The following is a 19,793-nucleotide window of genomic DNA, read 5'->3' as shown; positions in this document are numbered from 1 at the left end:
CGGGCGGAAGCTGTCGCAGGTGGAGGCACTGCTCCAAGTTCTAGATATTGCGTGTACCCCAGGCTCTCCATGGCAGAGGCTCGGGCCCTGTGAGCCTATAGGTAATACAGCATATGGTAGTGGCCTGCGTTCGCTAGGAAGCAGGGCTACACCAATATCTTTTGATTCACCGGAATCGTTGAAAATAGAATTGATCTATTTCACCTGATTCTTCTACATCTAAGAACAATAAAAGTTATATTTTAATATTTGTTCATTATACATATCTACTAGTCCACTTTGGTTTTTTTTGCGTGTGGAGTGTGTTTTATATGGTGGGAAATATCTAGAGATGGGCACTTGTCCTAGTGTTCTGCTTATGTTTCTGGTAGGGGCTGATTACACTCAACCGGTTTTTCCCCATCTCTAAAACATTTTTTATGACAACTGTGATATTAAAGAAATGTGTGAATGAGATATTAAGGGGCATATTCTGTAAAGTGTAATAGCGCAGATGTTTAAAGTCCATACACATTATCTGCACTATCACAGCTTACAGAATGAGCCCAAAAACCTTAAGCAACATGACTGGAGAGAGACGTATATACCTTTTGTTAGTCTTGTCAAAATGAAACGTGTCAATATCAGATTTATGGAACTACAACTTTTGCGTGCAAGTCTTTTGTAAGAAGACCACTTTATAGGCAAAATTAAGCAATTGTAAACTAACAAATGTGAAATAATTCTAAATACTTTGAGCAAGCTGTAAATAAGAAACAGCTGTGCACTTTTTAGTCAAACAGGAATAAAACTTACGTTTCTGCCTGATCCATAAGGAACTAATAGGAAAATTATTTTATCAATTTGAACTCATCATGGATATTTAAAATAACATTAAAAGCAGAATAATAATCACTGTTTACTATTTGATTATAGTACTGTACATTTGATCTCTAGGCACTATAGAAAAACAGTTTTAACTTAATGTATTTGTGTGACCATCTGTCAAATCCCAGTCGGCCCATGTGACTCTAGAATGGGAAACAAACATTTAAGCGCAAATCACTCCACACAGCACAAAACAGGGAATAAACGTTTTAAACAAATAGTGAGTAATTGCTATCTAGTTATACAACCCATCCTGGAAGTGCTGCTCCATAAAAGGGACTTCCCAAATGTCCCACAAACTGTTCCAAAAAGCTCAATAGGAACACAAATTATCTCAGGGTATATGTCAAAAGAAAAAGAAAACACAATATAGCAATGCGTCTAGTACAAAAAAAAAGTGACTGTAAGGAAGTTGCTGATGCACTCACAAGTATAGGTGATAATTAAGCCTTCTGGTATTAATCAGTAGACCTCTGGTTCTATGTAGACATCACAGAGGCCTCAGAAAATGAAGAGGACATACACTATACTGTATAGTGCAAAACAGTTTTACTAATGCAGAATAAAAACAGAATAGGAGCACTCACAAATGGATATCCTTTGAAGCTTATAGAGATACTCTAAGGGACAATTGATCTGTCCTTTCACAATGCTGTTGGAGACAACACAGGTATCCGATCAGCTCTCGGTGTCCTCCGTCGGGTTTGCGCTCTCCTTTACCGGATTAGACTACATCACGTCCAGGGTTGGATCCTGGTGCTGGCTTCTGTGTTCCTGAATCTCTGGCCAATACCCCTATGTATTTCGCTGGCTATACAGCTTCCTCAGGGGATCCTAGTTGACGCAGTCAGTCGGTCATTCCACTTTAACCACTTAGAGTATGTTTGAAGAAGAGATTTGTGTGTGGGTCACAATTTTAGTACTGAAACAGTAAAACGAACCCTCAAAAAATGGTTGTCCTATATAGGAAGACTGCATACATATTACGAATTATTTATTTGTAGGAATACTTCATACATATGATGGATTATTTATGGTTTTAAATTATTTTTGATGCATCCTATAATTTTGAATAACTGATTAATACAATTTAAATTCAAACAGAATTATGTTTCTTTTTATTATTTAAAACTAGTATTAGTAAATATAAATTATTCGTGACATATTATATATAATAACCATATTGCGAAAATAATTAATCTTGTGAACCTATGTAATTAAATATTTGTGCTGCATCAAATGCATTTTTGATTTGATATACAGTATAGCAACTGAATTCTGAAAAAACCCTACTCAGAGTCTTTTTAGGGCTCACTCCAGGTTTTTTCAGTATATACTATTCACATCTGTACATCTACTGCAGTCTATTTCTGTGGATCATGAGAGAAAAAAATAATCTCTTTTTGACGGTGAGAGATATCAGGTTAGTGCATAGGCGCACAAATGCGCAATTTAAGAGATTTTCCTGCACCACAAAAAGCCGAGTTGCCCCTATAATTTCATCTATCTTGGTCCCCTGAATGGTATTACTACAAATCATCTCCCCATTAAGTAACACATGTTAAAAAGGCATACGGTGCACAACAGTAGAACAGATCATTTTGACTGTCCCAATTTATATACAGTAACACAAGTACAGAATTGGTTGATAACCAAAACAATTAATTAAAAATCCACTCATATAATAAACCTAGTTAAGATTTTTTGCTAATTTCAGCATATTCTTCCGTGGGACTCAAGTCAGAACGTGTTTAACAGACTAGTCAGAACGTGTTTAACAAACTAGTCTGTTGTTTTCAACCTGTCCTTGGATTATTGCACCATCCAGTATATTACAACATGTGTAGTGAGAGGAATACACGTGCCATACTGTAGCTTGAGAACATATAATTAGTGCACGGTGCTGCTACCTCTTGGCTTTTGCTTTTTCCCAGGTTCAAATCATCTCTGAAAACAAAGAGAGTCTTTGTACTAACTGGGCTCAAAGAAAACCAATATGTTACCTCTAACAAAGAGAGGACTTCGGAGGATGTCGCACACAAGACACTGCTGGGTTTTGGTCTCCAGTCTGCAGTTCAGCTGAGGAGTATTCACATCAACCCACTGTGAGAGAGCCATCTCCATGTTCCTCCTGTGGGAAGCATAGACACCGTCTTATGAAGTGCCACAGATAAATTGCTCCTTCTGCAGCACCATCGCCACAGTGTCACCCAGAGAAAGCTGCAAACCGTAGTTCCTTACAGTCCTTATTGGCGGTAAGTCAGTCTAGGACCTTGTAGATTCGGGCTCTGGAAAAAACCTTTGTCTTCCGGGATCTTCTATCGCCTGAAATGCTTTATTATGACTCCCTGTGGAGCCTAGAATGTATACATGGTGATACAAAATGGTACCCGACTGCCAACATCCTGCTACAGGTAAAGGGTCGGGTGGCTAGGTTACAAGTAGGAATTGCACTAGGGGCATAGCTATAGTCTGTACAAAGCCCGGGGACCCGTGCTCTTGGGGGCCCGCTCTCCCCCCCTTTCGGCTCCTGCCCGCACATTAATTCCCTGAAGCGGGCAGAAAGCATAGAGGGAAATCCATTCCTCTGCAGGTGGGTGGAGCCTGGGCCAGGGGATGGGGCCCTGAGATGCAGTAGGGAGGACAGAGGGGAAATTCCTTCCTCTGCAGAGCCTCCATATGTGGGCAGGGCCTAAGTCAGGGGGGGGGGGCTCAAGTAGTGCAGCGTGGAGAGGGAGCAGGAGCTGCAGCCTAAGGCTAAGGCCCCGCTCCGAGGGGCCTTGGTTTAAGCGGAGGGACCCGCGATAGCCCCGCCCCCTTCTCAAAAGCAGCTGATTCCAAACAATGGTTGCTTCACCCGTTGTAAATATGCTTATAGGTACTTTCAAAAGAAGGCAATTTTCTGAGCTGGCAGTGTCATTTTGGACTGTAAGTTTTGTCTGTTTTAATGTGTCAAAATCCCCCTCCCCCCCGGCTCGGGCTGCAGCTGACACTCATGCACACACACACACACACACACACATACACACACACACACACACACACACACACACACAAACACAGGCAGACACTCACGCATTCAGGCACACACATACACAAACACAGATAGGCACTCAGACACACACACAGACAGGCACTCACGCTGCTTTCCCTCCACACTCCTCCCCACTCTCCTCCCCACTCTCCTCCTCCCGAAGCCTCCCCTCCTCATTGGCTCACAGCCACACCACGTGATGCGTCAATGCTAGGGATTACAATTCTCTTGTATCCCGTAGCGGCTCGGGAGGATTCCCCTGCTGGTGGGGAAAGCCCGTGCAGCCGCCCGCGCCCCCGGGCGCAGCGGGTCCCAGGCCTTAAAGATGGACTGGGAAAGGTGAGAGGGAGGGGAGGGGTTAAAGCACAGGGGTAAAAACAGACAAGAAAGGGAAAGGTTACAGGAAGGAAGAGACACCAAGATAAAATGAAGTACAAGAGAGAAATACATAAGAGGGAAAAGAAAGACATGAGGGAAAGAGAGAGAGGAGAGCAGAGAGAGAGAGCAAAATGTGAGAGCAGAGAGAGCAGAGAGAGAGCAAAATGTGAGAGCAGAGAGAGAGCAAAATGTGAGAGCAGAGAGAGCGAAAAGTGAGAGCAGAGAGAGAGAGAGGAGAAAGAGATAGAGCAGAGAGAGAGACATGAGGGGACCCTGAATTGCTCATTGGCTATTTTTGAATGATAGTCTCTATAGGGTGAACAAGAATACACACACAGGTGAGGTCACTGGACACATGTTGGTCCCTTAGGTGATTGTTCTAGCAGTGTTCACCCTGGACCATACTCTCCCATGAGGGACTACTTCGGTATAGACAAAACCATTAACCACATTTTTTCACACTTCTTCTGGACAGGGGTGCCTGATGATATCACAAAACGACTTGAGCCATGTCCTGAATGCCAGCTGACCAGCCAGAAGGGACAAAAGCCAGCACCCTTGGTTCCACTACCCTTGGTCTTTGTCCCCTTTGAAAGGATTGGGGTAGACCTGGTAGGACATCTAGAACACTCTGCGAAGGGACACAGGTTTATTCTGGTGTTAGTCGACTATGCCACAAGATACTGTGGTGCGTTTAGCCTGAGGACACCAACTGCAAAGCAGGTAGCAAACATGTTGTTAGAGCTGTTCTCATGGGTCAGGCATCCCAGATAATGATAACAGCTCATGGGATGAATTTTATGGCTAAACTGATGCAGTATGCCTTAAAATTACTAGAGGTCAAGTGAGTTCGGACATTGTTCTACCATCCACAGACTGATGGATTGGTAGAGAGGTTTAACCGAACTCTAAAGAGTATGTTATGGAAATATGAGAGTTTGGGATCAACTTCTCCCCTTTCTGCTGTTTACAGTGTGGGAAGTTCCCCAAGCCACCATGGGGTTCTCCCCATTTGAGCAACCACGGGGTATCCTAGAACTCCTAATGGTGTCCTGGGAGGAACAGCAGTCACCTTTTAACAATACTTTTCAATATGTATTAGACCTTAGGAACCGACCAGACATGGTTGGCCATTTTGCAAGGGAGAATCTCAGACAAGCGCAAGATAATCAAGAGGTGTTGCAACCTGGCAATCAAGAGATGTTGCTCTTACAGTACCTTCTTGTGAGAGTAAACTCCTAGCCAAATGGCAGGGCCTATTTGAAGTAATCCGACACATGGGAAAGGTGAATTATGAAATCTCTCAACCAGGGTCCAGGAAGGGTAAACAGATTTACCATGTAAACTTACTGAAACCCTGGAAGGTGCAGAGATCACTGTTCATTCACCCTGTGGAAGGGGAAACAGATCTGGACCCATAGCCTCCACACAGGAGCGCCTTTGATGGCAACCAAATCTCTATGGGAAGTCAGTTAACCTCTGGACAAAGAAGGGACTTGTTAGAGGTTTCGGGGATGTTTTTTCTGATCTCCCACGGCTGACAGATTTAGTTTTGCATATGATAGAGACAGAACTACGTGTGAAAGTACGGTCCCGTCATTACAGGTTGCCTGAAAGCCACAACGTTCTTGTAGAGAAGGAGCTAAAAGAACTGCTAAATCTGGGCGTGATCGAGGAATCATGCAGAGTGGTGTAATCAAGTAGTCATGGTCCCTAAACCAGATGGTAAGGTAAGGTTTTGTGTGGACGTTTGAATGGTAAATGCAGCATCCAGGTTTGATGCGTATCCGATGCCATTGGTGGACGAATTGATTGACTCCCTTGGTATGGCAGAATTTATATCTACGCTTGACCTCACAAAAGGATAATTCTAAATACCTTTAGAGAAGGGCTCTGAATGTAAAACTGCATTCACAACCCCCATGGGTTTATACCAGTTCGTGATGATGCCATTTGGCCTGCATGGAACACCGGCCACATTCCATAAACTCATAGATATGGTTCTAAGACCTCATAGGGATTATGCCGCAGCCTACATAGACGACATCATCATTTATAGTAAGCACTGGCAGGCCCATCTAAACAGGCTAAAAGCAGTCCTAAGGTATTTGAAAGGGACAGAGCTTACCGCCAACCTAAGAAATGTGCACTTTGGAAGGCTGAAAGAAAGTGTGTGGGGGAAAACTCTTGACTTGGACCAGGGCCCATAGTTATATTTGAAGGTAGTGTAAGCACGTTCCAGTTTCAGTGTTGTAAACAGTAGTAGAGAACACAGCGTTAACTCTTGCTATAGCCCACGTTATTCAGGGAAGGTGAAAGAAGGGGAATGAGTAATACTGAGATAATTGCAAAATAGAGAAAAAGACTCCACCCAATATGCAATCAGACCCAATGTAATAATAAGGTTGTATATTCTCAACTTTTAATATTCTATGAAATAAAATATAGGCAAAGAGAATATATACACAGTGAGAAGAATTATAATACAATTAAATCATCAGACCAGGCATACAGCATAGTAGGTATGTTTCCTGGAACCAGATTCCATATTCTCTGTCTCCCTTTGCAGCTCATGGGATTCATTTCTCCCTAGTTCAGCTGCCTGCTATTTTCCCTGTCCCAGCAGCTAGCCTCATGTGAATAGGCAACATTATTTTTACATGTTGTTTACACAGCCTGTGTTGGTTGCCTGCAATCTCCTATTCTCCTAGCTGAGAGTGGACTATTACTACCCCCCTGTCCTTGCTGACAGTTACAGTAGTATAGTCTCACTTCCCTTCTAGTGTGACCCTTGCTCCTCACTTCCTTTTCACCCTGGACTCTGAGTGAGTACCTGTCTGCTATTTACCCCAGTAAGGCCTTTCTGTTTTACACTGCCTCATCCTTGATACACTGCACTTCAGACAGAGAAGCACTCTCTACCTACACTACATATGCAAGTACCTTTCTTCCTGTGATTTTTCCTCAATAAAACTAAGAAAGACTAAAGGACTTGTTGTGCTTTGAAAGAGGGAAGGCATGAGTTAAGCCTACTGGAACTATTCATACATCATTCGTGACCCTGGTTCCAGGAAAGTATGGGTGCCAGCACTCAAAATGATAAAGGGTTAGTAGTAGGTTGCACCCTGATATTATATATTAATTGTCTATTGGGAGCATCATATGTCCAATCTAAATGTGTTGTATATTTAATAATGCACTAGTCAACATTTGGAACTAGAATTAGGCAGAAGAGTCAATGAGGTTGTTAAACAACACAGTGATAATTTCAGTACTGTTGCACAATGTTCCTTATTCTCGGGGATAGTCGTAGATGCTGCTGCCAAATTATGTCTAAGTGTAACAAGGTCAATATGACTCCGCTAGCAACACAGACAGGAATCTCAAGCAATACCTCTTAATAATGTTTACACTGTACTAAAATATAATTAGTACTTTGTCCCACATCTCAATAGCACCTGATTATCACTTTTTAATGGGGATTTTGTTTTTACCCTACATATTGTATATACAGTAATCAGTTTGTTGCGTGTGACGAAACGCGTAGGGCGTTTCCTAGAGCGGCGAGTGTAGCAGCTGATTTTATTACCCACGAACAGAGAGCCAATTTGTGGCTGTTGAGAGCGGTGAATGGACTGCCAATTTTTCATTGAACTGTGATTGTCTGTAAGTTCCTGTGGTGAGAAGTAACAACAGAAGGAGTTGTTGCTGGGGGAAGTCTTTCTGTGGGACACAGAGTGATGACACCATCCGGCCTCCAGATTACCCACACATCCTGTTGAACCACTGGATAAAGCAGAGGCGCCACCTTGTTACCAACGGAACGTTTGGCGTGGATCCTCACAGCTCTCTGGCGATTGAGTATATCTCATACATGCTTTATATTGAACTCTGTTTGTGAGTGCGTTGTTTAGATGTTTCAGTCCTATAAATTATTTTTATACTTTAATACACTAGGAGTGCACCTGTTTTTTCTTGTTTTTTGCAGATATATATATATATATATATATATATATATATATATATATATATATATATATATATATATAGTTCCCTATAGGCCATGTTTACGGGTTTGCAGCAAAAGGTGGCACTGTGTGCTCATTTGCATGTCATTTCCCAGAATCCCTTGCTGCAGTGGAAGTGCTGGGTGTTGGGTGATAATGGTGAAAGGTGGGGTTGCAGACCTGTCTAAGACATGCAAAAGAGCATACAGTAATATTTCTATTTGCTATATGCTTTGCTATGGAGGGTTTGTGTCATCTACCCACTATATATATTATATATTGTTGCAGGGTACATGCAACTACACACGCAGGTTTCTTGACAAGGCTTATTTATTTAGCCTTAAAAGATATACAGCACACAAAACAAAAATAGCTTTTCATCAGCAACAAAAGAAAAATGGCTTTTCTTCAGCAGACAAAACAAAACAGTTTCTCTTTAGCAGACAGTGTATAAATCAGGCAGTTACCCTTTTCTATGCAGGAGACAGACAGTTCATTATTCATCTACTTTGTTAACAGACCTTAAAGCAGTAATCTCTTCAGTAGCTTCCTCCTCTCTCCTCAACAGCCAGCTTCCATGTGTCTACAGCCTGGGTTTTAACACACCTTGATTAGGCAGCTGGGTTCCAACGAATTGTCCTGAGATTCCCAGCTGAAGTTAACCTAGTCAGTGCTGCACTGCAGACTAGACATAGGTTTTCCAGGCATATAGCTGGTGGCTTTTATTTACCCTGTCACATTCCTCCCCTGTTAGTGTGTGGCTGGGGCTACGCACGGCTGAAGCCTGACCATCCACCCCTTCTCTGGAAAAGAAGTCAGCATTTGCGTTCTCTTTTCCCGGCCTATGCTGAATCTCAAATGAGATGGGTTGGAGGGCCATATACCACCTAGTCAATCTAGCATTGGAATCTTCATACTATTTAACCACTTCTGTGGAGCATGATCCGTCACCAAAGTAAAATGGACTCCTGCCAGGTAATGCCTCAAAGCCTCGATCGCCCTCTTTACTGCGAGGCACTCTTTCTCAATCACTGAGTAGTTTTTTTCCCTTGGGAACAATTTCCTACTCCGGAAAAGGATAGGATGTTCAACTCCCTCAAACTGTTGTGTCAACACTGCCCCAAGCCCTATCTCTGATGCATATGTTTCCACTATAAAAGGGCGTTTGAAATCTGGGCTTCTAAGGATGGGACCCTCTGATAGACACCTTTTTATGTCCTCAAAGGCTCTCTGACAATCCCTTGACCACACCACTTGTGTAGGGGCACACTTTTTTGTGAGGTCCGTTAAAGGGGCTGCCACTTCCGAATAGTTGGGGATGAACCGCCGGTAGTACCCTGCTAAACCTAGCAGAGAGTGTACCTGTGTTTTTGTTTGGGGGGTCGGAACTTCTTTCAGGGCAACTACCTTGTCGGCTAGTGGCCTTACTTTTCCACCTCCCACTGCATACCCTAAGTATTTGGTTTCCACCTTACCCAGAGCCCATTTCTTAGGGTTGGCTGTGAGCCCTGCCTCTCTTATAGATTTGAGGACCGCTTTCAGCCAATTTAGATGGGCCCGCCAGTGTTTACTATAAATGACAATGTCATCTAGGTAGGCTGCGGCATAATTCCTATGGGCCTCAGTACCTTATCCATGAGTCTCTGAAATGTGGCTGGGGCTCCATGCAGTCCAATTGGCATTGTCACAAACTGGTATAAACCCATGGGAGTGGCAAAGGCTGTTTTGCATTTGGACTTTTCCTCTAAGGGTATTTGCCAGTATCCTTTTGTCAAGCCCAGTGTGGATATATATTCCACGTTACCAAGGGCGTCAATTAATTCGTCCACCCTTGGCATCGGATATGCGTCAAACTTGGATACCGCATTGACCTTTCGGAGGTCCACACAAAATTTTACCTTCCCATCGGGTTTAGGGACCATAATTAGTGGACTACACCACTCACTGCATGATTCCTCAATCACTCCTAAGTGTAACATTTCTTGTACCTCCTTCTCTACCAGAGCCCTACGACTTTCAGGCAACCTATAAGGATGGGAACGTACTTTTACCCCAGGTGTTGTCTCGATTGCATGGGAAATTAAGTTAGTTTGTCCTGGTAAGTCAGAAAAAACATCATGGAATTGTGTAATTATTGCTAACAAGTCCCCTTTTTGTTCTGAGGACAACTGTTTACCCATTGGGATTTTATCGTCACTCACGATGTTCTCCCGTGGAGGCTGAGGACCCAAGTCCGTTTCCTCCTCCACCGGGTGGATGAATAGAGACCGCTGCATCTTCCAGGGTTTCAGCAAGTTCACATGGTAAATTTGTTTACCCTTCCTGGACCCTGGTTGAGCGATCTCGTAATCCACATCACCCGTACGGCGGAGTACTTCGAACTGCCCTGCCATTTGGCCAGGAGTTTACTCTCGCAACTGGGTAATAATAACATCACCTGGTCTCCTGGGTGATACACTCTCATGCCAGCATTCTGATTGTAATGTCTCTCCTGACTGTCCTGGGCTGATCTAAGATTCTCCCTGGCAAAATGGCCGACCACATCTAGGTGCTTCCTAAGGTCTAGTACATATTGCAGGGTATTCTTAGAAGGGGACTGCTGTTCCTCCAAGGACTCCTTTAGGAGGTCTAGGATACCCCGGGGTTGGCGGCCATAGAGCAATTCGAATGGAGAGAATCCAGTAGAGGCCTGGGGAACTTCCCGCACTGCAAACAGCAGAAAAGGGAGAAGTTCATCCCAGGCTCTCTTCTCTGAATCTACAAATTTCCTCAGCATCCCTTTTAGAGTTCGGTTAAATCTTTCCACCAATCCGTCAATCTGTGGATGGTAGACCGATGTCCGAACAGACTTGACCTCTAGTAACTTTAAGACATCCTGCATCAGTTTAACCATGAAATTTGTACCTTGGTCTGTCAACTTAACCTGGGGAAGTCCAACCCGTGAGAACAGTTCCAACAACTTGTTGGCTACTTGCTTCGCCATTGCTGTTCTCAGGGGGAACGCCTCAGGATACCTTGTTGCATGGTCAACTATTACAAGGATAAACCTGTGTCCTTTCGCAGAAGGTTCTAGAGGTCCTACTAAGTCTACCCCAATCCTATCAAAGGGAACTGACACCAAGGGTAGAGGAACCAAAGGGGCTGGTTTTTGTCCTTTTGGACTAGTTAGCTGGCACTCCGGACATGCTGCACATAGCTTAGCAATATCACTATGCATCCCTGGCCAATAGAATCGGGATGAAATACGGTCCAATGTTTTATCCCTGCCCAGGTGACCACCCCAAGGGACAGTATGGGCTAGAGTGAACACAGATTTAACAAATGCCTTGGGAACCAATATCTGTCTGGTGACCTCCCCTGTTTGTGTCTGCCTATTCACCCTATATAGGATATCCTTTGATAACTCAAAATGGGGGAATACTATCACCCCCTGTGCATCTAAAATCTGTTCATCAATTTTCACCACCTTGTCATACTGTCTAGCAAGGACAGGGTCTTCCCTTTGCTTCTGGCGAAAGTCAGGGAGGTACAGGTCTGGTAAATCTCCAGGGCCCATATCCCCCTCCCTTTGGCCATCCCCAGCCATCACTTGTGACCTCTGATGAATGGTCACCTTGAAACCCAGATTTCTGCAACCAGTCCTGTTTGTCCAAGCGTCTTTGCTTCCGAGTCTTTTGAACCCGGTGTCTACTGGGAAAAAGGTCTGCCGAGAAGGGGAACAGTTTGCCAGGTTTCTCCTGAGCCCTAGAAGGAGGCTCCTCGTGAAAGACTGGAGCCATTAGGTCCAAAAAGAAAGGCCAGTCCCTACCGAGCACAACGGGGGCAGGGAGCCAAGGAGCGACTCCTACTTCGAGGTAAGCCTCCTGACCTTTTACCTGTAGCTGGATTTTGGCCGTCGGATAGCGTTTTACATCGCCGTGTATACATTCTATGCTCCATGGGGAGTCAAAAGAACACACGTTAGGCGGTAACAGTTCCTGGAGGACCAGAGTTTTCCCAGAGCCCGAATCTACAAGGGCCTGAACAGTTTTTCCCCCAATCAGGGCTGGAAGTAGTCAGGGCTTGTAATTTTCCCCAGTAAAAGCCGAGGAGACAGTTCTGCTGAATGAGCAATTCATCTGTGGACAGTCCACATACCGGTGGCCTTGTTCTCCGCAGGCGGAACATGGAGAGGGTTCCCTCACAGGAGGGGGCTGTGGATAGCGCTCCGCTGGACCGGTTACTGGAGACCAGGCATCTGGTGGGTCCTGTGGGCGACGTCCTCGGAAGTTCCTCTCATTTTGTGACAAGCCGACATCCGGAAGGAGATGAGGGTCTCGGCACTGACCAGCCTTTGGACTCCGTCCTTGCTGGAACGACTGCTCCTTCCGTTGGACTTGGCGGTTGCGTATGGACGGGCCGTAGGTTCCCCATTGATCCGACCTCCCTCTTTGGGCGTCCGCAAGTGCCGGTGGAGTCGGGTCCAGGACACTCACCTGCTGCTCAGCCCCAAGGAAGTTCTCCACGAGTCGGACCGCTAAAGCTAGGGTTTCAGCAGGGTGCCGTTTTACCCATGAGCATGCGGAAGGGGGTATTATTTGTAGAAATTGTTCCAAAACCACCTGGTCCAGAATTGCCTCCTTAGTGCTCTCCTCAGGTTGTATCCAGCGTGCACACAAGTCCAATAATCGCTGAGCGAGGACCCGGGGTCTCATCTTAGCGGTGTACTTCATGTTCTGGAACTGCTGTCGGTAGGTCTGTGGGGTCAGACCTAAATGATCCAGTATGGCAGCTTTTACTTGGCGGTAGTCCATTGCCTGATCTGCTGGGAGACCCTGATATGAGGCCTGGGCTTCTCCTATGAGTGAAAAAAACTTCTCGTGTAAAAATAAGTAAATGTTATTTCAATTTTAGAGTCATGTCTTTATTTGAGATTCACTTCTCTTACTACACATCTCCTTTAGAGTGGAATGCAATAGTGTGTTGGTCAGGAGTTATACAAGTAAACACATGGGGTGGCAGGGTAATCCATGATGGGAAACATGACATAGAGTAGTGTGGTCCAATAAAGAATAGGTTCGAAATCATGACTGATCTTATGTTGTGTAGAGAATAAGTTATGATTGTTTTTCCCCCCCCTGTATTTTGACACTTACATTTTGCTGTCACCATATTTTATGGTGCCCTTTGTTGCCGGCTGCTCTACTGTAAAAACACTTACATTTTAACTAGAAGCCAACTGGAAGAAGCTTTGTGAGACAGCTATTGCATATTTCTTGGCTTTAACTGGAAAACTGCTTTAATTTGTGTAATTTCAATATGAACCATTCTCGCTGGTCTTTTTGCAGCGTCAGGGTGAGGGAGACGATGTAGGTGTGAGGTGCGATGGGTACAGTCTTCTGGGAGAAAGTTAGGCGAGAAAAAGAATGCTGGGAGAAAAATCCCCTGTGCCCTGTGTGTTTAAGCCGTTTCGCCCTGGCTCAAGAACATTTCAGTCACATTCAAAATGGATAGATCTTAGGCTTGTCCCCGCTGGCTGCTGCATAGATGTAGTGGCACTGGGGGAAGAGGCTAGAAAATCTTATTAGCCTCATCAGCCACACACATTATTACACAACATAAAACTGTTAAGGAGGAGCAGGAGTATCATGATGATGATGATGATAAATATGTTTGGGTGGCGGGTACAACAGAGCACAAGGAGCAGGACGGCTTCTAGAATGCCACGTAGGCCATCAGCAGCAATATCTATCCCCCTGTCATCAAATCTAGAACCACTTGGTCTTTAAGTCAGTGCTTCAACCTGTTTCGTCATCCATGCCATTGTGAGGCTAGGGAAAGCAGGGACTTATCTGGGTACTTCTGTGCTTGTAGGGTACATGAGCCATCATCATATGGCTACATGGCAAAGAAGTGTGAATTCTGAGAAGGGCTCATGGAGTAGCTCAGCTTTGAGAAGGAGGGGTGGCTCAATTGCTGATAGTCGATCAGGTGCCTCAGAGGGTTTTGGGGGTGAAGGTCATCATGATAATGCACTGATGATGGATGTACTATGTAATAGCGATGATGGTGAAGAGGCTGTTGGGGCTGCCCCAGCACAAGCTGATACTAGTAATTGGTAGCATAAGCATGGAGGAAAGGAGCCCTCAGGCAGTAACAAGTAGACCAATTATATCTAATCCACTCCACCACACAAGGTTCTCATAGCCTTTTTTGTTAGGGTGCATAACTAAACAAAATTTATTACCGATAATAAAAATTACCAATCGTAATTGATCAAGATAAAAAAGCCTAATCGTCCAAATCAGGGTGAGTGCTTCTTCATCGAGAGTACTCCCAAACTCTCATGTATGTTGGAGAAAAACTGTAAAAATGAGATGATATAATTTTTATTTGGAAATGGGATTTAGAAACTCGAGGAATTTTTGAGTTCAGCAGAGAAGCACCCCAATAGTATGCACTCGTTACCTAGGTAATAATAAGATACTCCTAATTGCCAAAATACTCAGATCCCTACCAGGATATTGAGAGCGACGAAAAAACAAACAAAAAAAGTTTATTACATCAATCATATTACACTAAATAGTTTTAAAATTATCGCTGCAACCCTTACCTGCGCGGGCACTGCCTCCAGCGTATGGCTATGACTTATATGGCTACTCTGTTTATGTATTTTACACGTGGATCCTCTGTTACGAACAGTTAAATTGCAGGACTGTTTGGTTACATAATAACAGCAATATATTGATAGTAAAAGTGTTACTTGAACTCTATGGTTAAACAGTAGCAGTCACATACTAGCAGTAGAAGGATTTTTATACACTCTGGACATTGTGTTACCCTGTACTGCCCAATTTTATTCCTATGCGGGCAATTTCACTACTGCTGCGGCAGACTTTATTCTAACAAATCACCGGTTCGTCCCTGGCTTGTTCCTGGAATGCGACGCTGTTCACCTGGAGCATGCCGCATTCCTTTTGCGTTCCCAGCCACGGGTCATGCCCGGCTGACGCGTGGCTGATGTGTTAATTGATAATGGTTCAGGATTTAATAGGCTGCAATGCTTCGCGTGTCCGCCAGATGGCATAAATTCATGAATTGTAATGCAGTATATATATATATATATAATATATATATATATATATATATATATATATATATATATATATATATATATATATTTATATATACTGTATAAAAACAACCCCTATAACCCCTAACATACAGTACTGCACATCAATGATACTGTGAGTCGGCGGGGGCGAGATGTGTTTGCAGCAGAGAGAGATCCGCTGATCTCTCTGCGCAAACATCGGCACATTAAAAATGATTTAAAATACATTTTTATTCATAGTGTAGATGTGCAGGGGGTCTCCGGAGCTGAACCACGTTGGTTTCAGGTCCGGGGACCCTCTGCTTCCCGAGATTCAGGCCCCTTTATGAGGTGCCGGTATCCCTCTGCATTTAAAGGTCCCGATCACGTGACCGCGGCATGTAAACCAAGCAGAGGGATACCGGCACCCCCTAAAGGGGTCTGTATCTCGGGGAGCAGGGGGTCCCTGGACCTAAATCCACAGCGGTTCAGCTCCGGAGACACTCTGCACATCTACAATATAAATAAAACACACACATCAATAAAGAATCGTTCCTTACCTTTGCGGCTATCTGCTATGGTAACGCAGCAGCATGAATATATTTTTAATAATATTGTACAGTGAGCAGGGGGTTCCCTGAGCCACAAATCAAAGCTCCTGCACAATATTATTAAAATACAGAAATGCTGCTTCATTACCATAGCTGATAGCCGCTAAGGCAATGAAGGGTTAAGGCAGAATAGCATATTTATTGGGGTCATTTGCCCCCAATAAACATTGCAATAAACAACATACAGTACACTACACCCTGTGTATTTAAAATAAATAAACAACAATAAATACATTAAATACATATTTTTAATGTGTGTGTTAAACCACCAGCAGGCCTCCAGAACCTGTTTAAAAAGGGCTGCTGGTACCCTGTAGGTCTGTCAGGTGCCCCGCCAGCCCACCGGGGACTCGCGTGGGCCTGCGTTATGAACCCTGTTTGTAAATGGATAAATCTTGTATTTATGGGGGGGCACAGGGGGTGGGTAACGTATTTAATAAATATAATGATGTTTATTGTGGGCCGGTGTATTGTTTTTATTGTGGGAACTGGGGTGGGGGGGTTTCCCCAACGGTATGTGGGTAGGCCTGCCTTGTGGGTAGTGGGTGAGGGTGGTTAGGCCTGACGGGGTGGGGGGTTAGTGTGGGAGGGTATGTAGGCATCCCGAGTGGTGGGTGAGGGTGGGTTAACCCCTTAATGACTTAGCGGTTAATAACCGCTATGGTGATTAAGGGGTTAGGGGACATTACTTTGGATGTTTTAATTTTTGTCTCTGTTTTGCAGCAGCGGAGGGGCCATGGGCAGGATGGGGCGGTGGAGGGGGGTGGGCAACGGTATGTGGGTAGGCCTCCCTTGTGGGTTGTGGGTGAGGGTGGTTAGGCCTCACGGGTGGGTCATTGGCAGTGAGACGCTGCATTATAGTGTATGGACATCGGGATCCCCCTCCCCCTCCCCACATTTACATACACTGCACTCAAAGAAACACAGGCCAGGGAGATTAAACCGACACAATAGGGGGAGGGGGCTTTACACAGATTAGTCAAGGCAGGGAATCTTAACAGACACAATAGGGGGAGGGGGCTTTACATAGATTACAGTCAAGGCAGGGAGGTTTAACACACACATTAAAAATATGTATTTAATGTATTTATTGTTGTTTATTTATTTTAAATACACAGGGGGTGTAGTGTACTGTATGTTGTTTATTGCCATGTTTATTGGGGGCAAATGTCCCCAATAAACATGCTATTCTGCCTTAACCCTTCATTGCCTTAGCGGCTATCAGCTATGGTAATGAAGCAGCATTTCTGTATTTTAATAATATTGTGCAGGAGCTTTGATTTGTGGCTCAGGGAACCCCCTGCTCACTGTACAATATTATTAAAAATATATTCATGCTGCTTCGTTACCATAGCAGATAGCCGCAAGGTAAGGAACGATTCTTTATTGATGTGTGTGTTTTATTTATACTGTAGATGTGCAGAGGGTCTCCGGAGCTGAACCGCTGTGGATTTAGGTCCAGGGACCCCCTGCTCCCCGAGATACAGACCCCTTTAGGGGGTGCCGGTACCCCTCTGCTTGGTTTACATGCCGAGGTCACGTGATCGGGACCTTTAAATGCAGAGGGATACCGGCACCTCATAAAGGGGCCTGTATCTCGGGAAGCAGAGGGTCCCCGGACCTGAAACCAACACGGTTCAGCTCCGGAGACCCCCTGCACATCTACACTATGAATAAAAATGTATTTTAAATGTATTTATTTATAGTCATTTATTTATTTATTTATTTAGATTGATTTATTTTTTTGGGGGGCGGCTGCTGTGTGTGAATTTTTTTTATTGTGTGTAGCGGGGGTGGGTGAAGGGGGTATTAGCCACAATGGTGGTTGTTTAGGGCTTGTGCGGGGGTAGCCTGAGGGGTTAACCCCTTCATGACCGTAGCGGTATTAACTGCTACGGTCGTGAAGGGGTTAAGTGCACCCGCAACCCCCCCGCAAGTCCTAAACTCACACCAAGGGCCAAATACCCCCTTCGCCCACCCCCGCTACCCACAATAAAGCAGGCACGGTGGGTTAACCCCTTCATTGCCTTAGCGGCTATCAGCTATGGTAATGAAGCAGCATTTCTGTATTTTTAATAATATTGTGCAGGAGCAGGGGGTCCCCTGAGCTTTGATTTCTGGCTCAGGGAACCCCCTGCTCACTGTACAATATTATTAAAAATACATTCATGCTGCTTCGTTACCATAGCAGATAGCCGCAAAGGTAAGGAACGAGTGTTTCTTTATATATGTGTTTTATTCATACTGTAGATGTGCAGAGGGTCTCCGGAGCTGAACCGCTGTGGTTTTAGGTCCGGGGACCCCCTGCTCCCTGAGATACAGACCCCTTTAGGGGGTGCCGGTATCCCTCTGCTTGGTTTACATGCCGCGGTCACGTGATCGGGACCTTTAAATGCAGAGGGATACTGGCACCTCATAAAGGGGCCTGTATCTCGGGAAGCAGAGGGTCCCCGGACCTGAAACCAACACGGTTCAGCTCCGGAGACCCCCTGCACATCTACACTATGAATAAAAATGTATTTTAAATCATTTTTAATGTGCCGATGTTTGCGCAGAGAGAGCAGCGGATCTCTCTCTGCTGCATACACATCTCGCCCCCGCTGGCCCATAGTATCATTGATGTGCAAATACAGTACTGTATGTGTATAGTACTGTATGTTAGGGGTTATAGGGGACGGCTTTAAAGACAACAGCTCGCAAACGCCCCCATGCGTTTTTACACGGCATTGCAGTATTGCAGACAGCTGGAATAAAATGCTTAAATCACGGGCGAGAAAATAACGCAATACACTCCGGGCGAAAACGACACAAAACCGCACATCACCTGGATATTCTGAAATTCGCGGAACTAGCCGAGTTAGAATAAAGTTGGTCGCCACTGTAACTAGGTGGTAATTTATGTGCAGGAAAAAAGTGTGTATTCTCTAAGTCCTATTGATACCACTAGCCACTAGTCTAGGATTGGTGAGTTTTGGTATATGTCAGCTTATGAACTGTATTTGTTTTGGGTTTGCTGTAACTCTATTTGGATGACAACATTGCACTATTACATATTGCTGACGTTGTTGACTTGGGATCAATATCCATTTGCATTTACGCATTTTGATTATATCATTATTGATAGCTGACACCGCAGCACTATAGTGACCGCAGGGGAGGAAAGGGATTTCTCGGACTACGGACACTACTGTAAAAATTCAGTCAGCCGATACCTCCCCCCCCTTTTCCTCTCCCCCGCTCCTTTGTGGGGATTTTAACAATAATTTTAAAACTAGTGTAATATGGTTGATGTAATAAACTTTTTTTGCTTTTTCGTCGCTCTCAATATCCTGGTAGGGATCTGAGTATTTTGGCAATTAGGAGTATCTTATTATTACCTATGTAACGAGTGCATACTATTGGGGTGCTTTGCACTCATTTCTCTTTTGAGTTCTCTCTGCTGTATATATATTTTACCTCCCTTGCACCTACCTTATCATCCATAGGACTTAGAACACACATAGGCGAGCAGTTTATTTCTTCTTTTAGGAATTTTTGAGTACCCTCAGAAATATGGAATTTGGATTACAGTGACTTACTGTATGAAAAAGGTTAAAATAGAATTTTTAGATTTAGAACTTTTCCAGACTGGGATTGGAGAAATCCATACTAAATTATTCAGAAAGAACGTAGATTATAATAGATATATGGAGGCATCCAGTAGTCATCATCAACAATGGATCAATAATATTACCCTCCAAGGGGTACGAAGAAATTGTTCAAGGGATATGGATTTCAATTCCAATGCAAATGTTCTAAAGGAACGCTTTAAGAAACATAATTAT

This window comes from Ascaphus truei, chromosome 6 (genome assembly GCF_040206685.1).
Source record: "Ascaphus truei isolate aAscTru1 chromosome 6, aAscTru1.hap1, whole genome shotgun sequence".
Taxonomy (NCBI): Eukaryota; Metazoa; Chordata; class Amphibia; order Anura; family Ascaphidae; genus Ascaphus; species Ascaphus truei.
This window is presented reverse-complemented; position numbering follows the sequence as displayed.